This window comes from Vicugna pacos, chromosome 22, assembly GCF_048564905.1.
Source record: "Vicugna pacos chromosome 22, VicPac4, whole genome shotgun sequence".
NCBI classification, from domain to species: Eukaryota; Metazoa; Chordata; class Mammalia; order Artiodactyla; family Camelidae; genus Vicugna; species Vicugna pacos.
Genome location: NC_133008.1, coordinates 4,047,870 through 4,066,439, shown reverse-complemented (window position 1 = coordinate 4,066,439; position 18,570 = coordinate 4,047,870). Strand labels below are relative to the sequence as shown.

At 48.3% G+C, this 18,570-nt stretch overlaps 1 long non-coding RNA gene across 1 annotated transcript; it reads left to right on the top strand.

Moving 5' to 3' along the window:
* Positions 1-9,288: 9,288 nt before the first annotated feature.
* Positions 9,289-12,895, top strand: LOC140688325 (uncharacterized). The gene is made up of 3 exons (XR_012062965.1): positions 9,289-9,435; positions 11,206-11,315; positions 12,714-12,895. It is a non-coding gene; the product is annotated as an uncharacterized lncRNA (long non-coding RNA).
* Positions 12,896-18,570: the final 5,675 nt, after the last annotated feature.

Sequence of the window (18,570 nt, the reverse complement as noted above, 5' to 3'; positions counted from 1 at the left end):
GTCGCCCGGCCAAGCAAGCCGCCAACCCCAGCAGCAAGCACCGCCATGGTCCCTGGCAGCTACACACTTCCGGAGCCCGCTCCCCGCCCCAGAAGCGCACTGTGGCCCGTGCGGAGCGCGGCGCCTGTAACCATGGCAACGCCGCGGGGCCCTCCCCTATCGCTTGCGTCGTGCGTCCTCCCGAGTCTAGATGTGCGAGGGCAGAACTTGCGGAGCCAATGGGAGCCAGGGCGCGGCCAGAACTTCGGTGGGGGGAGGCTTATGGGACAGCTGGGCGGGGCCGGGGAGGGCGGGGCCGCGCGGATATCCTCACCTGCAGGTGGCGCCGGCCGGAGGCTGGGGCGTTGCTGCCACCAGTGGGAGGGGCAAGGGGCAGCGAGGTAGCGGGGCAGTGGGGCAGCCGGGCAGCCGGGCAGCGGGGCGGGGGCACCCTCACCTGTCTGTGTGTGGGGATTAGCCTGGGCTCCGCGGCCTCCCCTTTCCCCGGACGTGGACCCAGGCTGCCGGTGGGCAGGATAGAGGACTGAGCCCAGGCAAGCACGGCTGGCCAGGTAGTGCACCTGAAATGCAGATCCGCCAGGCCCGCTGCCGGCCTTGAATACGCTCTGCTAGGCAGTTTCCATGAAGACGGGATCTGTCATAAGAGGGGAGGTAGGGCTGGGGTGCCAGATGCTGGGTTGGGTGCAGTCTTAGAGGAGAGACACGGTGAGAGAGCGCAGAGCGGCCCCTGTGTTGGCTGGGCTAAGATTTTGGGGTATAGGTTGGGGGTGGTGTGTGCCTTGCTCTGTGGTCTCCCCAAGAACCCTCACTCCAGAGCAAGGGGCTCTGCTCCCCCCACACGTCACTGCACTCCCTGCCTTCCCCAGCACCACCTGGGGTGTGGTCATGTCAGGGCAGGGAAGGCCCAGGGAAGGGGCTCAATCAGGGGGAGGGGCCACTCTGTAGGGATGCTGGACCTGACAGCGATGCGGTGCTTCGGAACTCCCCTGGGATGGGTTTCTAACCAGTGGAATGGAAGGGCCTCTCCTTCCTGGGGTGCAGTTGGGGAAGCTAGATCCATCATGTATGTCAGCCCTGAAAGTGGAGTCTGCACTACATCCATTCCTGGAACGAAAAATCAGGCCCCTCCGGCCAAGGTGACTCAGAAAGTCATTCAGCAATGTTCGGGGTCCCCAGTTTAGGCTTTCAATTAGAGCTGAGCGGCTCAGGAGGCCAGAACCCTGTCCGTGGCTCCAGGAGTAGGCTTTCTGCTGGGGGACAGGATCCTCACAAACACCTGTGTCTTTGTGGGTCACTCCCCTCTGACAAGCTTGGAGGCAGGGTGCAGTTGTGGGAAATCGTGTTTCCATGAGGAGAGGGCCACCAAGTGTTGGGGGCACAGGAGACAGTGAGAAAGAGTCCCGCAGCCCTTCTGGAATCAAAAAACTAGCAAATGTGGAAAAGTGCATAATTTGTTTTATTGAACAGGCTGCTTATGTACGTTTGGAGGACCAGGTTCAAGGACTCTGCATCCCTCCGGGACAATAGCCTCAAGAGTAGAACAGACAGAGTATGAGGAGATGTGGGGTTTCTCCCAGGAATGAGGCAGAACAGGGATTTCTGCAGATTTGCAAGGAGACCCCAACCACTGAGCATGGGGTTACAACCCCACGTGACCCTTGTCGTGTTTGGGCTCTGGGTCTGGCCTGATCATGTATTATTCCAGGTGAGTTCCAGAAACTCAGAGCGTAGAGCTAGAGGGCCTGAGCTTGGAACCCGGTGTGGAGACGGAGGGTCCATTATCCTGAGTCCCCTCAGCCAAATCAATGAAGCTGAGTTCCAACACCACCCAGGCCCCCAGGGTGGCCGTGGAGGGAGAGCAAACCTGGCAGGTGACCCAGGGGTCCCACTGCTCTTCCCCTCCCTTATCTTTGTTCCCTTTCTCCCCGGAAGGTGTGATTGTCTCTTGTCATGGTGACAAGCCATCTCTCTTCTCTGTCAGGTGGGTTCCCCACCCCCGCTCAGCCTTCTCTCTGCATGGATGCTGAAGGACCAGGCTCACTTGAAGTTCTGAGCTTGAGCAGTAAGTTGGAAACAAAGAAACCAATGGAAACAAAGAAACAAGTCATTGTGGCAAAGCTCCCCACCACAGAGAAGCTGCCTTGAGTGGAAGGGAGGGTGTGGGCATGCCCATTTGTTTCCTGTCTCCCAGTGCTCTTAGCTTTCTTATTGCAGACCTGCATGGTTACAACAAAATGATCTGCAAAACTGAAAATATTTACTCTCTGGGTTTTACAGAAAAGGCTGACCAGCCTCTGGTTCCCATACCGGTCAGGTGATTGGAATACCTTTCCAGTTTGCAAACATCTGGGCAGACCCAGGTTTACAAAATTCTTTAAGAGTAGCTATGGAGATTTGCTGCTAAACATTTTTTACTGCTGTATACTTCTGAGCTGAGGTTGTGCTGTGTAATTCTTAGCCGGGATTTTCTTAAACTGTTTCTCGTTTCTTATACCAGACACCTCTAAATTCCAAGGGGAATGGGATGTTAAGGAAGCCATGGAGTTTAGGAAAAAGTTACAGATTTAATTTCCATATAAGCATTGATGTATCTCCATCCTAGGCAGTATCGGTTCTGCGGTATTGATAGGGGAACTAAATAGCAACCAAATTAATAGAAAATAGTGGGTCATTGGGTACACAAGTTCTTCTTTTCAACATTTTTGTAATGTTTACAGTTTAAGATGACCATTCCTGAGAAACAGGCAGCCTCTTAGAATGAAATAGCATTTTCCCTGAACCATATTCAACTTTTATTTTGTAGACAGCAGGAAGGGCAATCACACATCCAACACTTGGGGACCTCAAAGATAAAGTGTAACTTTCTGAGAGCACACTCCCCCCATCTCCCCCTGCTCTTTTCACTGTCCCATTGTCCCTGAAGGCTCTTTCGTAACTCATGCTCCTGACTCTACTAGCTCTTCCTCCTCGTCCCTCAGCTGGTAAGTTTACTTTTCTACTTTGACCAAGCAAACTGAAGCCAACAGAAGAGAACTTTCACCAGCAACTCCCAGCACATCCTCTCGCCTTCTGATGTCTGTGACCTCACTCTCGCTGCCCCACCTCTTATTACAGGTGACATCGAAAGCCAGATCATCCAAAAGTCGCCATGGGGGCCATCCATCCAATCTTCTCCAGGCTGTCACTCCCACATCAATCCTCTCTGTCACTACCTCATCTATTTTGTTCTCCTGCTAGTTGTCTCCTATCAGTATATAAAAGTCCATCCTCTTAATAGAAAGAAACAGCACTCCTTGACCCTAATTCCCCCCCACCAATTGCCACCCCATGTCTTTGCAGCAAATCTTTAATGAGTAGTTTAAACTCAATGTCTGCATATTCTCTTGAGCCATCCCATTTTGCACCCACTCTGGCTGTTCCCCTGATCCCTTGCTCTATGGAAACTGCTCTGTCAAGGCCATCAGTGACCCCACATTGCTAAATATAGTGGTCAGTTTTTAGTCTTCATCATGCGTGGCCCTTTGGCAGCATTTGACCCAGCTCTTCCATCACTCCTCCCCCGTGTTCCTGCTTTACTTGGCCTCCAGCCCATCGCTCTGCTTTCGATCCACTGGCTGGTCTTTTGCCAAAGTCTCCTCTTTTTTCCAAACATTTAATGTGTCCTGGAGTTGGGTCCTGCGATACCTTTGGTGGAAGCAACCAGAATTGGAAATTGACATGCCCTCAATTTCTCAATATGTCCAAATCTCCCTGATTGGCCTTTTCCATTTGGAACTCTCTCCCTGATACTCATATTCTTTTTCTTTCATTCATCTTGCTTTCACATTCATACATGTGTTCTACTGTGTAAATTACTTTTCCAAATTTTGAATCAGTCCATACATATCATGTAAAATGCTCAGATCTCTATTATTTCCACTAAGATGCTCATTCTACCTTAGAACCTTTCTGCATTTCTGTATTTATATTAATAAAGTGAATAGTATTTCTACAAGCCCCATAGTTAAACAGTGTGTTTGTTTGGGGCTATTATGTAACATGAAATAATGATACATCAACATAGTCCTTTTTCATTTAATTTTATGTAGCACCAAGATGAGGTTTTTGCATTGAAGACTGGTTTTATTGAAATTTTACCTATGTTATGGACAGTCAGTTTATGTGAAAGCCCTCATTTCTCCCCTTTTGTGATATATATTTCCATTTGGCTATTATAACATATAACTTGGCATGAAATAAAATTCCAAATTCATTCACATAATAAAATTAATACATTTAAATTATATTTTTTAAAGTTAAAAAGAAAGAAAAAAACCCCAGACTCCTCTACCTATTAGGAATTTTGGTAGCAATATCTTATAGACTCCTTAACCATGACATTGAAGAACTGAGCTGATTCTAGCCCCTTTCCACCTGCTCAACCCCATCTTGTCCTATCCCCTGTGGATGGAGAGGACATCCATCCCATTTTCCAGGTCCAGATGTTGGAACCATGTTCTTTCTCTCTCTTTCTCTTAAACACACACACACACACACAGCAAATCCATCTTGTTAGAAAATTCTGGCTACTCTGTCTTCATTAACCACCTACTCCCTGTTCTCCACCCTCCTAGGAGCCACCTTCAGCCACTTCTTGGACACCAAATAGCCTCATTCTTCCATCTTTGCTTTTCTACAATCTCATCCACACAGAGTCAGAGGGAGCCTATAAAAGCATACATTGAGGGGGTGGGTGTAGCTCAGTGATAGAATCCATGCTTAGCATGCATGAGATCCTGGGTTCAAACCACAGCACCTTCACGAAAATAAATAAATTACCCTCCCCCCCAAAAAAAACAAAACAAAAGCATAAATTGGACATCACCCATCACATCAAAACTCACTAAAAGGGTCACCATTTCATTAGGATCCAAAGTCGTCCCAAAGTCTTCCAGGGCCCGGAGTGCTCTGCCTCTCTGCCCACACTCTACCCCTCAGTCTGGGGGCCTCTGGCTCCGGCTCTTCCTTCTCCCTCCGGATCTATGCTGCTTCAAGTTCATTTCTCCGTGAGATCTGCCAGGATTGCCTTGTTCCCTCCTGTCTGCCTTGCATCCCACCGCCATCACCTGAGTTTGCTCATATCACTAGTATTTTTCCCCAAGCTCTTGCTACCCCCAACATGCTGCCTGTTTCCTCTGCTAAAACTCTGAGCCCCCAGTGATGGGGAGTCGTGTCTATTTTGTTGAATAATAAAGCCCAAGAGCCTTGGGAATGGGTCTAGTTACTAGATTCCCATATGTAGTAGGAGCTTACACAGATTTGCTGAATGAATGCAGAGGTCCTGGTCCAATCCGATGGAGCACTTCTGTATCCTGCTCAAAGAATAACTCTCCTTTCCCCCTGAGAGGGGGTGACCACTTCCTTGGTGATCAAAGGCAAGGTCTATTTTCTTTATGCTGTTAACCTTAGGCGGGGAGACTGGGGGATCGTCATTTATATTTTAAAATTTGATTCACTCTGTAGTTTGTCTTCTGTCTATGTATTCTTTTGAGAAACCATTTATGAGTGATCATTCTTCCATCAGATTGAACAGGATCCAGATGAGTGAAATTAATTTCTGTGTGTCAGTTCCAAATTCCCGGGAAAGATGCTCTTTCTCATCTGGATTTGTTGTCCAACCAATCAGTTGCAGCCAGAGGAGAGAGTCCCTCTGTGACCAGTGCAGGGGCTCTGCCCAGCCACCCAGCCACCACTGTGGGAGCACATAGCTCTCCGAGGAGGAGGTACTGGCTGTGACTTGGTGTCACTAAGTGTGAATTTATGTCTCCACTTACCCCACCTTCATCCTCCTAAACAAAGATGAAAATTAAACATTCCCGAGATTTGTGTCATGGAACACTCAGGGTGGGGCTAAGAGGGTTGGATTCCCTGCTGAGGGTAAGGGGCTGCAGTGACTCCCCAATGAGAGCTTGTGAAGGGAACAGCACCAGCCCCACCGGACACTTAGGGCGCTGAGTCTGCGTGACATTGAGTCAGGCTTCTGACCACAGCTCAGGGGTCTGGTCCGACTGGTTAGTCTCTGAAACCAACCAGCTTTGGATTCCTCAATCCCTCCATGAGGTTTTACCTGAAGTACCAACTTCTGTATCTCTGAAGACAGATGATGAGTACCCTTCACGTAAGGCATTTGCACAGCCCTGTGCGGGAATTTGTGCTGCACGGTCTGCCCGGCGCGCTGACCGAAGTTGGTATTTTACTGATCTTAGAAATAGTCTGGTTTCCTGATGCACTGTTTCACTTAACAAGCAACAGAAGCAACCTCTGTCTGATAAAAGCAAAAAGGGACTTAATGAAAAGATACTGGGAGGTTGCATGGAGTTGCCCAGACCAGAGCTGACCCGGGGGCCGAAGGAGATGTTGGGGAGCCCTAGGCACCAGGCTGGGCAGGGTGTCACCGGGCCCCCTGCTGCCCCAACAGGGACCCCCCTCCTCCTGACCCTCCACCTCAATGCAGGTTTGTGTCCCGGCAGGGCCAGGTCACACTGAAGCCACCAGCACACACCTCAGTAGGGGAGTTGGCCCCGTCTCAGCTAAGGGCGTGCCTGGTGTGGGGAGAGGCCCAGTTAGAGGAAGGCGGTTCCCCTACTGTTCCGAGTTAAGGTGCAAGTCAGTGCCGGTCACTCAGGGGAGCCAGGGTGGTCTGACTTCATTGTGGTGACTATGCCGTCTGAGTTCACTTATTACTTTTTAGGTTGGAAGACCCAAGAGGGAGAAAAATTGGAGGTTCTAGTACTTATTTTATATTTCCCATGTACCAGGTATAGTAAGCAAGCCACTTGGGACAAGGCCCAGAGCAACCACGTTAATAGGCCACGGAGCAAGTCGTGCAGTCAGGCCCCTGCAGCCCCGAAACCCATGTCCTCATCAGCTCCGTAGTTACCAGTGGATGTTGTAGGGATTTATGGGACTGTGTGCTCCTGTGGGGGCTGGGATGTGTGTGTTTAAATCCACATCTTCAGAAATTCGGCTAGAACCACAGCCACTGATTGTGTGCATGGAGGCAGAGGAGGGGAGGCTTGCAGACTCTAGTCCAGCTTGTGAGGAGCTCAGAAGTTGCTCCTTCTCTCCTTAAAATACCAGAGCTGAGGGAGCTGAAAACCCACTGCTCTTCTTAGATCCACAAGAAAACTGAGGGGGAAAGCTGCTCCCAACCCAGAGAGGCAGCCGGGCAGGCTTAGAAAGTCACAGCTCCCAGGGCTTTTGTAATAACCCCGGGGGCAGGCAGATTTAACAGGTCCCTGAGGCCAGCGGGAGGCTCAGCGTGGGTAAATCTGAGTGTGACAACTCCAGGGGGCCAGTCAGATGGGCCCCCTGCTCTTTTCCATGCATTTTACCTCCAAGAACGTGTCCTGTTCTCAGAATGAAGGTCAGAGGAAAATTCCTCATGCTTCCTGCCTGGAAAGGAGAAAATAACTCTATTGAAATACACCCAGAACATTCTGTTTCATTGGGTGTAGTTGTTTTTTGTTTGTTTTTTTAATGAAAAATTATTTTACCAGAGCCTAACCAACCTGGGAGACGGGAAATCCCTTCTGTCTCACCCAAATTGTGGTGGGGGGAAAGAGACACACTTGTGGAGGTCACAGCTCAGGGCACAGACTCAATGAGAACTAATCACAGGACTGCAGATGCCCTGCTCTGTCCCACTCCCCCAACACCTTACCTCCATGACAGTAGGGCCCCTGTGTAATAACAGGAATAAAACTAAAAGAAGTAAATTTCTCAGGAGTGTCTAGGGAAAACCCAAAGACAGCGGGGAGATGAAAACAAGGACACACAGGCTGTTTTAGTCTCTCACACCAATAGCTGTAGCAAACTACACACAGCCCAGCCCCAGTAGATAAACAGACAACCTCACAGAAGAAATTATTTATTTTGGTTCTCTTACCCAGTGCATTCCATGGTGCATTCTCGCCTAGAATTGAGTGGAAGCAAGTCCATCTCAGAAGGGACATAACTGAAGAGGGATGGCTTCCCAGACTCTGATGGGCAGAGAGAGCACCAGCCTGGGTGAGAGCATGGTGAGGGGTGGGGTAGGGGGTGGGCTGCCTTCTTCCCCAAATAAGGAACCTTCCTGAGGCCAGCACAGTAGGAGGGAGGGCCATGGGGTGGAAGCAGACAGACTTCTTCCTGAGAACTGATGGGATGCCTCAAAGGGACCATTCAGGTGCCCAAACTGGGCCCTAAGGGTGGGAGCCAGTCAGTCTGACTCAGAGCCCAGGACTGAGGTGGGCACACAGCAGGCCGGTCTTACTTGGCCGGATCCATTTCACTTCTCCGAAGCCCTGTGTAAAACATGAAATGTGGACGGCCTGGTGAGCACAGCTCTGCCCTCAAGACCTGTTTCAACTCCTCTCTTCCCGGAAAACAGCATCTCTAAGCCCGTCCTTGGTGACCTCACAGAGATCACCCAAGTGGCTCAGGCTAGTGACCGGGAACATGTACCTTCCTGCAGGCAAACCCTGACGTCCACTGATGCATCATATACTGGCAAAGAGTGAGTCCCTGTGCATTGATCTAACAGCTGCCAAAGGCCCAAGAGGTGGTGTGTGGGACATGCAGGGGTGAAGGAGTGTAGGCAGTGCAAAAGTAACTGATGACAGGCGTGCAGGGGCTGTGGAGGGTCAGGCAGTTCAGGGGATGCGGGAGTGGAGGGATGCAGAATTGCAGAGAGTAGCAGGGGTGCAAATGTGCAGGGAGTGTAGGGATGCAGGGAGGTGCTCAGGAACGTGGCCAGGATTAGAAGGCAAGTGCACATCCTTGAAGTCAGCCTGACCCCGGGAGGCTAGTACAATGCTTTGGGGCGGCGGTGGCGGCGGTGGCGGTTGGGAGGCTGCCAGGGCAAGCGGGTTGATTTCTTCTCTTCCCTGCAGCTTGGCCTGGGGTGGGGCTTGGCCGCCAGAGATTCGCCAGATTTTGGACTCCAGGTAAGCTTGCTCCTGGGAGGTGGGGCGGTTAGGTCAGGGGGCGGCGGGAGCGGCAGAGGGGCGGAGCGGGGCTGCCCCTGGCGAACTGGTGGAATAGCTGCCTTTTCCCGGCTGCCGGGCCTGGGAGCGGCCTCTGCTTCCCCAGGTGGCCGGACACGCCTGCCCCCTCAGCTTGCTGAGTGGGGAGCGGAGGCGGTGTCGTTAAGCTGCGGGGCCCACGGGGGGAGGGGGGCTGCCGCGGGGAAGCCGGTCAATTCGCTCCGCTCTTCCCGGCGGCGGAGCCAGGGGCGGCTTCTTCTGCCCTAGAGGCGGGACGCGGGTCTCCAGGTGAGCTTGCTCCTGGGAGGCGGGGCGGCGGCGGCAGGGGGAGGGGATGTGTTCCAGGGAGCTGCTCGATTTCTTCTCTCCCCCGCGGCCTGGCCTGGGGGCGACCTCTGCCGCCGGAGATTTGCCTGAGATCCGACTCCAGGTGAGCTTGCTCCTGGGAGACTGGTGCGGTGCGGTCAGAGGGCCGGTAAGGTGGTGGCTGAGGGCATAGGGAGGCTGCCCCGGAGGAACTTGTGGATTAGCTCCCTGTCTGCACTGCGTGGCCTGAAGGTGGCCTCTGGTGCGCCAGGTCCCGGGACACCCCTGTCCCAATTTGCCTGCTGGGGGCGGGAGGCAGGGTAGTCAGGGTGCAGGGGTGGCGGTGGTCGGCGGCCTGCAGCGGGGGAGCGGCCCATTTTCTCCCATCTTCCCCGCGTCTTGTCCTGGGGGCGTTCGCTGTTGCCCTGGGTTATGAGACCCGTGTATCCTAGTCGGCCTGACCCCGGGAGTTGGACTTGCTATGTTGGGGGTGGTGGCAGCAGCGGCAGGTTTTCCCATGGAGCTTGTCCATTTGCTCCCACTTCCCCCCATGGTTTGCCCTGGGGTCGGTCCCTGTTGTCCCAAGATCGCCGGAAGTCCATCTCCAGGTCAGCCTGCTCCATATAGGAGGCCACTTTTAAGTCAGGGGCAAGAGTGGTGGCTGCTGCGGGGGTAGGGGCTGCCTTGTGGGGCTGGTGGATTGGCTCCCGTCTCCCTGATGGCCTGGTGTGGGCGTGGCATCTCCTGCCTCAGATCACCAGACACACCTGTCCCACTCAGCCTGCTGGGGGAGGGGCGCCCTGGGCGGTGACTTTAAGGTGCGGGGGTGGCGACCGCGGGGGTAGAAGACATGCAGCGCGGAGCCTGTCAATTTGCTCTCCTCTTCCCTGCGGCAAATCCTGGGGGCGTCCTTTGCTGCCCAAGAAGCCGGATGCCCGTCTCCAGGTCAGCTTGCTCCTGGGAGATGGGCTCGATGCGGTCGAGGGGCAGAGGCAGCTGCGACGGCCGGCTGCCCCGCCTAATGGGGCCACTTCTTCTCCTCTCCCCTGACCTGGCCTGGGGACGGCCTCTCCCCCCCAAGATTCGCCTGACACCACACACCCGGTCTGGTTGCTCCTGGGAGGTGGGCGCTGTGAGATCAGGGGGTGGAGAGGACAGGGGGCTGCCCCTGGTGAGCTGGAGGATAAGCTCCCATCTCTCTGGAGGCCTGACATGGGGGCGGCCTCTGCTGCCCCTCATTCCCAGGTCACACTTCTCCGGGTCATATTTCCCCGGGGTTGCAGTAGGGTGCGGGGGCATCGGTGTGTTGGCGGGGGTATGGAGCCTGCCGCTTGGGAGCTGGTGGTTTAGCTCCCATCTCTTCCGCAGCTTGGCCTGAAGGCAGCCTCTGTTGCCCCAGGTCGCAAAGCATTTTCCCTGACAGGTTAGCCACCGGAGGTGGGCAGGATGGGCTGACAGGGTTGAGGCAGCCGCCAAGGCAGCGACGGAGGGGGCTGTCCCTGGCCAGCTGGTCAATTTGTTCCCATCTCAACCTTTGCTGCCCCAGTTTCACAGAACTCCCTTCTCCAGTTTATTCTTCTCCTGGGAGGTGGGCGCAGTGCATGCAGCCCAAGGTCTGGGCTTTCCCCTGGGGAGGGGCAGAACTCTCTTGTTCTCCTTTGTCTTTATTCTTCAGCGAAGAGGTTACTGGACGCAATTCTTAATTCTGAGAATGTGTAGCCTGTGTTACGGAAGAGCTGCTGGACAGTGAGTTTTCTGGGTGGATTTTCACATCAGCTGATGCCCCAGGCAGGCAGGAAAGCTATTACTCAGAGCTTCTTAGTCTGGAGTTGGCTGTGGCCCCGCAATCCTCACCACGCTTTTTAAAAATGTGTTACTCCCCTCTTTTTCCTAGGTGACATTTTAGGTTATTGGGTCACAGATTGCTGGCACACTCATCCCTGTTCTCAAACATCTTTTAAACATGGGTGAAGTGATAAGTAGGGGAAGATGATTTACTGAAAGGTAAGAATACTTAAATTCACATTAAAGCTACATTCTGTCAATCTTTCTCAAATGATTTTTCTCTGATTCTAAATCCACGACCTAGTGAATGTTGTACTCCTGTGTAAATCATTGATCTTCACATCACATTTGTTGAGTGGTCAAAGAGATTTGTTAATTAGATTATTCCTGAAAGGAAAAGTTCTGGCTTTTCAAAATTCCTTGTCTGATGTCACCCAGGCAGTCACAGTAGAAGACAGAGCTGATATAAAAATCCCTCAGCTGCCTGAACTGCAAATCTTCTGGGATTACTGATCCCTGAAATGCAGGTGACTCTTGATGATAATCTGGGGGATGGTTTATATGATCAGATTCTTCCAGTCCTATAAATGGGTTCCATGGCCCCAGCCCCGGGAGAACTGGTCATAAGGGCCATATCGTGAAGGGTGGGATGGGAAGGCAAGGTGTAAGAGCTGGAATCACTGAGCTTCCACACTCACTAAACACAGACTCCAGAGCCTAATTGTTGTCAGGTTCTGTTCTGGATTTGAGAGTGTGTTCATACATGATTCTTGCCCTTCTGGAGTCACTGCCTTGGTGGAAGTAACCTTTACATAGATCTGTGGAGGATGACAATTAAGTAGATGGGCTTTTATGGTTCTCAGAGTGGCCAGGCTTGCTCTTCCAGGCACTCGTGGGACTAACGAGAGTCATGTTATTCACTCATTCACCGATTTATTACCCTTGAATTGATCACTCGTCCCACAGTAAGTGAAACAAGGGATCAGGAAGCTGAGTTTTGTCCCCTCTCCTATGACTGATTGTATCTGTCAGTCGGGCACCCTGCGTATGCATTGTGAAATGGTGGTATTTCGTGCCCAATGGGGCAGCCCTGTCAGTTCTGAGAATCAGGGTAGACACGTGGGTAGGACAGCACCCTGACAAACATGGCACCCCCCCATCCCGTGAGACAGCATTGTCGATGCTCAGGTGACCCGATGTAGACCGCGGTGCTAAACCTGAGCATGTTTAGTGATCCTGGTGGCTATGGAAATACAGACTACCGGTCGCTACCTCTGGAGACTCTGAGGGTGTGCACCCCAGAATACTGCATTTTAAGAAGCAATTTAAATAATTCTGATGAAGAGATCTGAGTGTCCCACTGAGAAACACTGGTGTGCGAGGCACCAATATTGAGGATTCTCCGGGAACGATGTCTTTTCAGGATGGTCCAAGGGCCCTCACTTGAGACTTTTGCCTTGGGTTTAATTGTATGTGTTCAGAAGAGATGTCTTTCACTTCCAGTGCTTGTCAGCATGCTCTGTGCAGGGATTTGCTCTCAGTAGATGGCAAAAACTATGACTCTTCAGGTCACCGATCTACAGTGTGAACGATATTTTATTTTGGTTTTCTTTATAGCAATGCAGAGTCTCCCGAGAAGAGATTCAGACTGAACAGCTTTGTGTCAGACTTTGGAAGACTGCTGCTGCCCAAGGTGTTCTCTGGCAGCGCAATGACGAATCTAGGCCCCTCTTTCACTGCTACATCAATGAAGTGGACCACTTGGACAAGGCCAAAGCTGGTATCCCTACCATAGCCCTTTAGAGTGATATTCGGCTCCAGGAAGCCATCAGATGCAGCAGGTGGCCAGAGGAGGAGCCGAACAGACTCATGAAATGTGTCATCCCCAACTTCATCCACACGGACCAGAACTCTTCCTTTGGGGAAGATGATCTCCTGATTTTGTAACTACCGATTGTTCTAGAAAATAAGCCAGTTGCCCAGAACTCACACAAAGACTTGAATTGAGAAACGTGCTTTGTCAGGTATCTTTCTGAAGATGTGAAGTCTGTCTTTGTATGGCAGGAAGTCCCCTTTCACAAAACTGTATGTGTTTGTGTCTGAGAGAGGGAAATGGAGACAGACAGAAAAATGAAGAAGCAGAAGAGAGCCCCCTCAGAAGAGATCTAGTTAAGGTGAGTTTTTGTGCCTTTAATAAACATTTGGGGTTTTGGGGGGAACAAAGTATTTACACTGTCTTATTCTCCTCGTTGGAAACCTTGGCCCCGTCCTCAGTGTCAGTGGCCTTGAACGGGGGTTGCACTCTGCGTTACATCTGGCGCTGCCACTTCCACGCTCTGCCTTTAGCACGTTGCTTTGCCTGTCAGGGTTGTTACCATTTTAACTGTAAGGTGAGGAGTCTAGAGTAGATGATACACCCCAGCTCTGCTGTTTTGCAAATTTCTGATTTCGTATTCGGATGAGGCTGGGATACACCCAGAGCAGTATAAACCAGGCCCTACCTCCTGCCTACTGCAGGGGCATCCCTCAGGTCTGTGCCTTCTACTCAACCCTTTACTGAGCCCAGCTTTTGTCAGGAGCCCAAGTGCCTACCGGGAGGGCAGGGGACTTGTCTTTCATGGTCACGGTGGCCTACAATTCTATTGGTTGTGCTGAAACAACTCTTCTGAGATCCTCCACCCACCCTTGCTCACACCTAAGGACAGCCCTACGGTTCCTTTCCTAGGAGGAGGAACAATCCATGGTGCATTTTATGCCAATCCTGTCCCCAGGAATGCAAGGAAGTTTATCAGCTGAGTGAGGGGAGGTGCCTCTGTGTCCCTGTATCTCTGTCTGCTCACAGTTCCCTGCCACCGGCTACTGAACAAGAAGTGCTATTCACCATGCTGTGTGTTTTGCAAATGTGTAGGTGATGGTCTTGTGGCTCGTGTGTGGGCTTTGATTTGGGAGGGTGAAGGGCTTATGTATACCTCATCAACATGTATTCGAGGTGGCCTGGTGCCACACAGATTTGATTCATGAAGGCATCAAGCCTGCACACTGGTTTGGAAACAACTTGGTTTTGATCATTCACACTGCATGCATGGCTAGCTGCTAATCTGTGGGTGATTTTTTCATTTTAGATTTATTCACCCCGTGTCTTGCTTAAGCTGATAAATACATTTATTTCACCAGAATATTCTCTGATTATTTGTTTTCACACATCCAGTTTGTTTAATTCCTTTAAAAATGATTCTGTGTTTATAATGCCTCCTAATTTCTATCATCTCTATGTTCCCAGTGGCCTGAGCCATGCACCAGATTTGATGCCGGAACTGTTCCACCAAAAGAAATCCCTTCGCCGTAATATCTTTTGAGGAAAATATTATTCTTTAAGGCTCTAACAGTAAATCATAGAACAAAGCATGGAACATTTCTTGTAGTTAATATATGTTCGTGCAAAAAGAAATGATATTTTCATTAAACAATGTTGATTTTAATAACTTTTACAAATGTGAATATTGTTATTCATAATTTAAGTAACCAAATAAAATCACAGTTATTTATTATGAAGATTGAAAACTATTTACACGGTCTCTTAATTAGAAGTAGCTTTATTAGAAGACTGAAGGGTATTTAAAAGATGGAAAAATACCCATGATGACAGCATCATTTTTATTAACTAAATATCAAGAACTCTGCAGGGTTAAGATTTAACCCTCTGCAAGCTGCCAAGTTAGCATGAGGTAGTTTGTGGATGCTGCCAGAAGACAGGAGACTCCCCCAGGATCAGAGAGAAAGGACTTCCTGCCAGCACAGCAGGCAGCCTGTGGTTCATGTTCATGTTGGTTCCTGAGTTCCTTTCCTATTGCTGTTGTAACAAAGGACCACAGACTCAGTGGCTTAAAGCAATACACATTCATCTTCTCACTGTTCTAGGGTGCAGAAGTGCAAAGTCAATGTCAGTGGGCTAAAACCAACGTGTGGCCAATGCTACGTTACACACCGAGGCTCTAGGGAGAGATTCGTCTTCCTACCTTTCCCAGCTTGCAGAGGTGCTCACACTCCTTGGCCCAGGGCCCTGTGTCACTGTGACCTCTCCTGCCACTTTACATCTCTGTCTCTGACTATATAGATATAGAGGAAGAGTCTTCTACATCTGGTATGGACCCTTTTTCCTAAATGGACATTGTATGCCTATTTATGTGCAGATGAAAACCACTTCCCTCCAGGGTTCAGTGCCATCAGCTCACAAGGTGACCACTCTGGGCTTTAAGTGTCCTCTTTGTATTGTCACCTGGGAACTTCTCTCTCCATAGTTAGCTCTGTGTTACTTTGTTGTTGTATTTTACCCGGCATGACTGAAAGTTTTCTTAAAAGGGATCCTAATTAGTTCTGTTTACCTGTTTACAGAGCTGAAAGCTTCAGTTCTAGAGTATCTGTTTGATTTTTCTTAAAAATACATTCCAGTATATTTCCCTGCTGAAAGTCTTTACCCTGTTATCTATTCTCCCAACATTTCCTTATTTTCTTGAATATATTAAAAGTATTTTATAGCCTTTATTGGTAACTCTGATTCCTACATCACCTGGGGGTTTGCATCCTTTGTCTAATGCTTCTTATACTCATATTATCTGTCATACAGTCTGGACATGTTGCATGTCAAGAAATTCTTTATTACATGGTAGACATTGCAAATGAAAAATGCATATGTTATCTTCCGTGAGAGGTTTTCTACCTTCCCGTTAGGCAGACAGTGTGAGGGACTGATCATGTCACTCCAATAAGGCGCTGAGGTGGATCAGGACTAAAGTGCCTCTTTTCATAAAACAGATTTGAGGTATACTTGGCAAAATAATTTTCACACGTTTGAAGTGTACAGCTTAATACGTTTTGATGTAAGTATATCCCCAAGAAACCATGACCACACTCAAGACAGTGAACATACCCATCACCCCAAAGCTTCTCTCCTGCCTTTTGTTGTCCCTCCCTCCCCCGCATCTCTTCCCCTGGAAACCATTGATCTGCTTTCTATCACAAGATATTGGTTTGTATTTTCAAGATCCTTATATGAATGGATTCATGCAGTATCTACACTATGTTGTCTGACTTCCTTCATTCAGTGTAATTATTTTGAGAGTCATCTGTGTTGCTGTATTAATAGCTTATTTACCTTATAGCAGAGTATTGTTTAGTGCTGAGTTTTACTGAATAGTTTATTGTGAGCAGTGTTTGGATAGACCATCATTTCTTTCTGCATTTACTTCTTGATGGATGCATGGGTTATTTACAACTTGAGCTATTATAAATAAAATTGCAGTGAATATTTGTTTACAAGTCTTTGTATGGACATATGCTTTTCTTTTCTAAAGCACCAGATGAGGAATATCTGGGTTATATGGTACAAAGGTGTTTACCTTTTTTAAAGAAACTGTTAAAGACTTTTCCAAAATGGTTGTACTATTGTAAATTCCTCGTGGTGTGTATCAGTTCTGGTTGCTCTACTTCCTTGCCAGCACTTTGTAAGGTCGGTCTTTCTAATCCTATTCATTCTAGTATGTATGTGAACTAGTATCTCACTGTGGTTTTTAAAAGCATTTCTCTAATGACTAATGGCATCTTTAATCAGCATCACTTCATATGCTTATTATCCATCTGGATATCTTTACTGAAGTGTGTTTCCTGGCCTCATTCATTCATTCAGGTGTTTGCATTATTATTGAATTTTGAGACCTTTTTATTCTGGATCAGATACAAAGAGAGATCTTTATCAGATATATGATCTGCAAATAACTTCTGTCTATGGCTTGTCTTTTCATTTGCTTAGTAGTGTTTACAAGAGCTTTGAAGAGTCTTCATGTTGATAAAGTTCACTCTATCAGTTTCTTTTTAAAATAGATGATACTTCTGGTGTCATAGCAAAGAAATATTTGCCAAACCCAAGGTCATAAAGCTTCAGCCTATGCTTTTTCTCCTCGCTGTTTTATAGTTTTAGATTTCCTATTAAGATCTATGATCCATTTTAAGTTAAATATTGTATATTTTGTGAGGTGTGGATAAAAGTTCATTTCTTTTTTTTGCGTATCACTATCTAATTGTTCCAGCATTACATAGTGAAAAGATCCTTTCTCCACTGCATGCTTTTTGAGAATCAATTGTCTATATAAGTTTTGGTTTAGTTCTGAACATTCTATTGTGTTCCATTATTCTATTTTCCTGTTTTACACCAACACCATACTTTCTGATTACTGTAGCTTTATAAAAAAGTGTCTGAAAAACAGATAGTGCAAGTCTTCCAGCTTTGTTTTTCTTATTCAAAGTTGTTTTGAATATTTGGGATCCTTTGAATTTTCTTTTTTTTCCATGTGTAGAAGTGTTTCACTTTTTTTTTTACATTTTTTTCTCTGTGATTTATCATAACATTTTGTGTATATTTCCCTGTGCTATACAGTGTAATCTTGTTTATGTATTCTACAATTTTGAAATCCCAGTCTATCCCTTCCCACCCTCTACCCCCCCCCCGGTAACCACAAGTCTGTATTCTCTGTCCATGAGTCAATTTCTGTCCTGTATTTATGACTTGTTTTTGTTTGTTTCTGTTTTTTAGATTCCACATATGAGCGATCTCATATGGTATTTTTCTTTCTCTTTCTGGATTACTTCACTTAGAATGACATTCTCTAGGATCATCCATGTTGCTGCAAATGGCATTATGTTGTCGGTTTTTATGGCTGAGTAGTATTCCATTGTATAAATATACCACATCTTCTTTATCCAGTCACCTGTTGATGGACATTTAGGTTGTTTCCATGCTTTGGCTATTGTAAATAGTGCTGCTATGAACATTGGGGTGCAGGTGTCATCCTGAAGTAGATTTCCTTCTGGGTACAAGCCGAGGAGTGGGATTCCTGGGTCATATGGTAAGTCTATTCCTAGTCTTTTGAGGAATCTCCACACTGTTCTCCATAGTGGCTGCACCAAACTGCATTCCCACCAGCAGTGTAGGAGGTTTCCCCTTTCTCCACAGCCTCTCCAGCATTTGTCATTTTTGGATTTTTGAATGACGGCCATTCTGACTGGTGTGAGGTGATACCTCATTGTAGTTTTGATTTGCATTTCTCTGATAATTAGTGATATTGAACATTTTTTCATGTGCTTTTGGATCATTTGTATGTCTTCCTTGGAGAGTTTCTTGTTTAGGTCTTCTTCCCATTTTTGGATTGGGTTGTTTATTTTTTCCTTATTGAGTCATATGAGCTGCTTATATATTTTGGAGATCAAGCCTTTGTCGGTTTCACTTGCAAAAAATTTTCTCCCATTCCGTAGGTTTTCTTCTTGTTTTATTCCTGGTTTCCTTTGCTCTGCAGAAGCTTGTAAGTTTCATTAGGTCCCATTTGTTTATTCTTGCTTTTACTTCTTCTAGGAGAAAATTTTTGAAATGTATGTCAGATAATGTTTTGCCTGTTTTCCTCTAGGAGGTTTATTGTATCTTGTC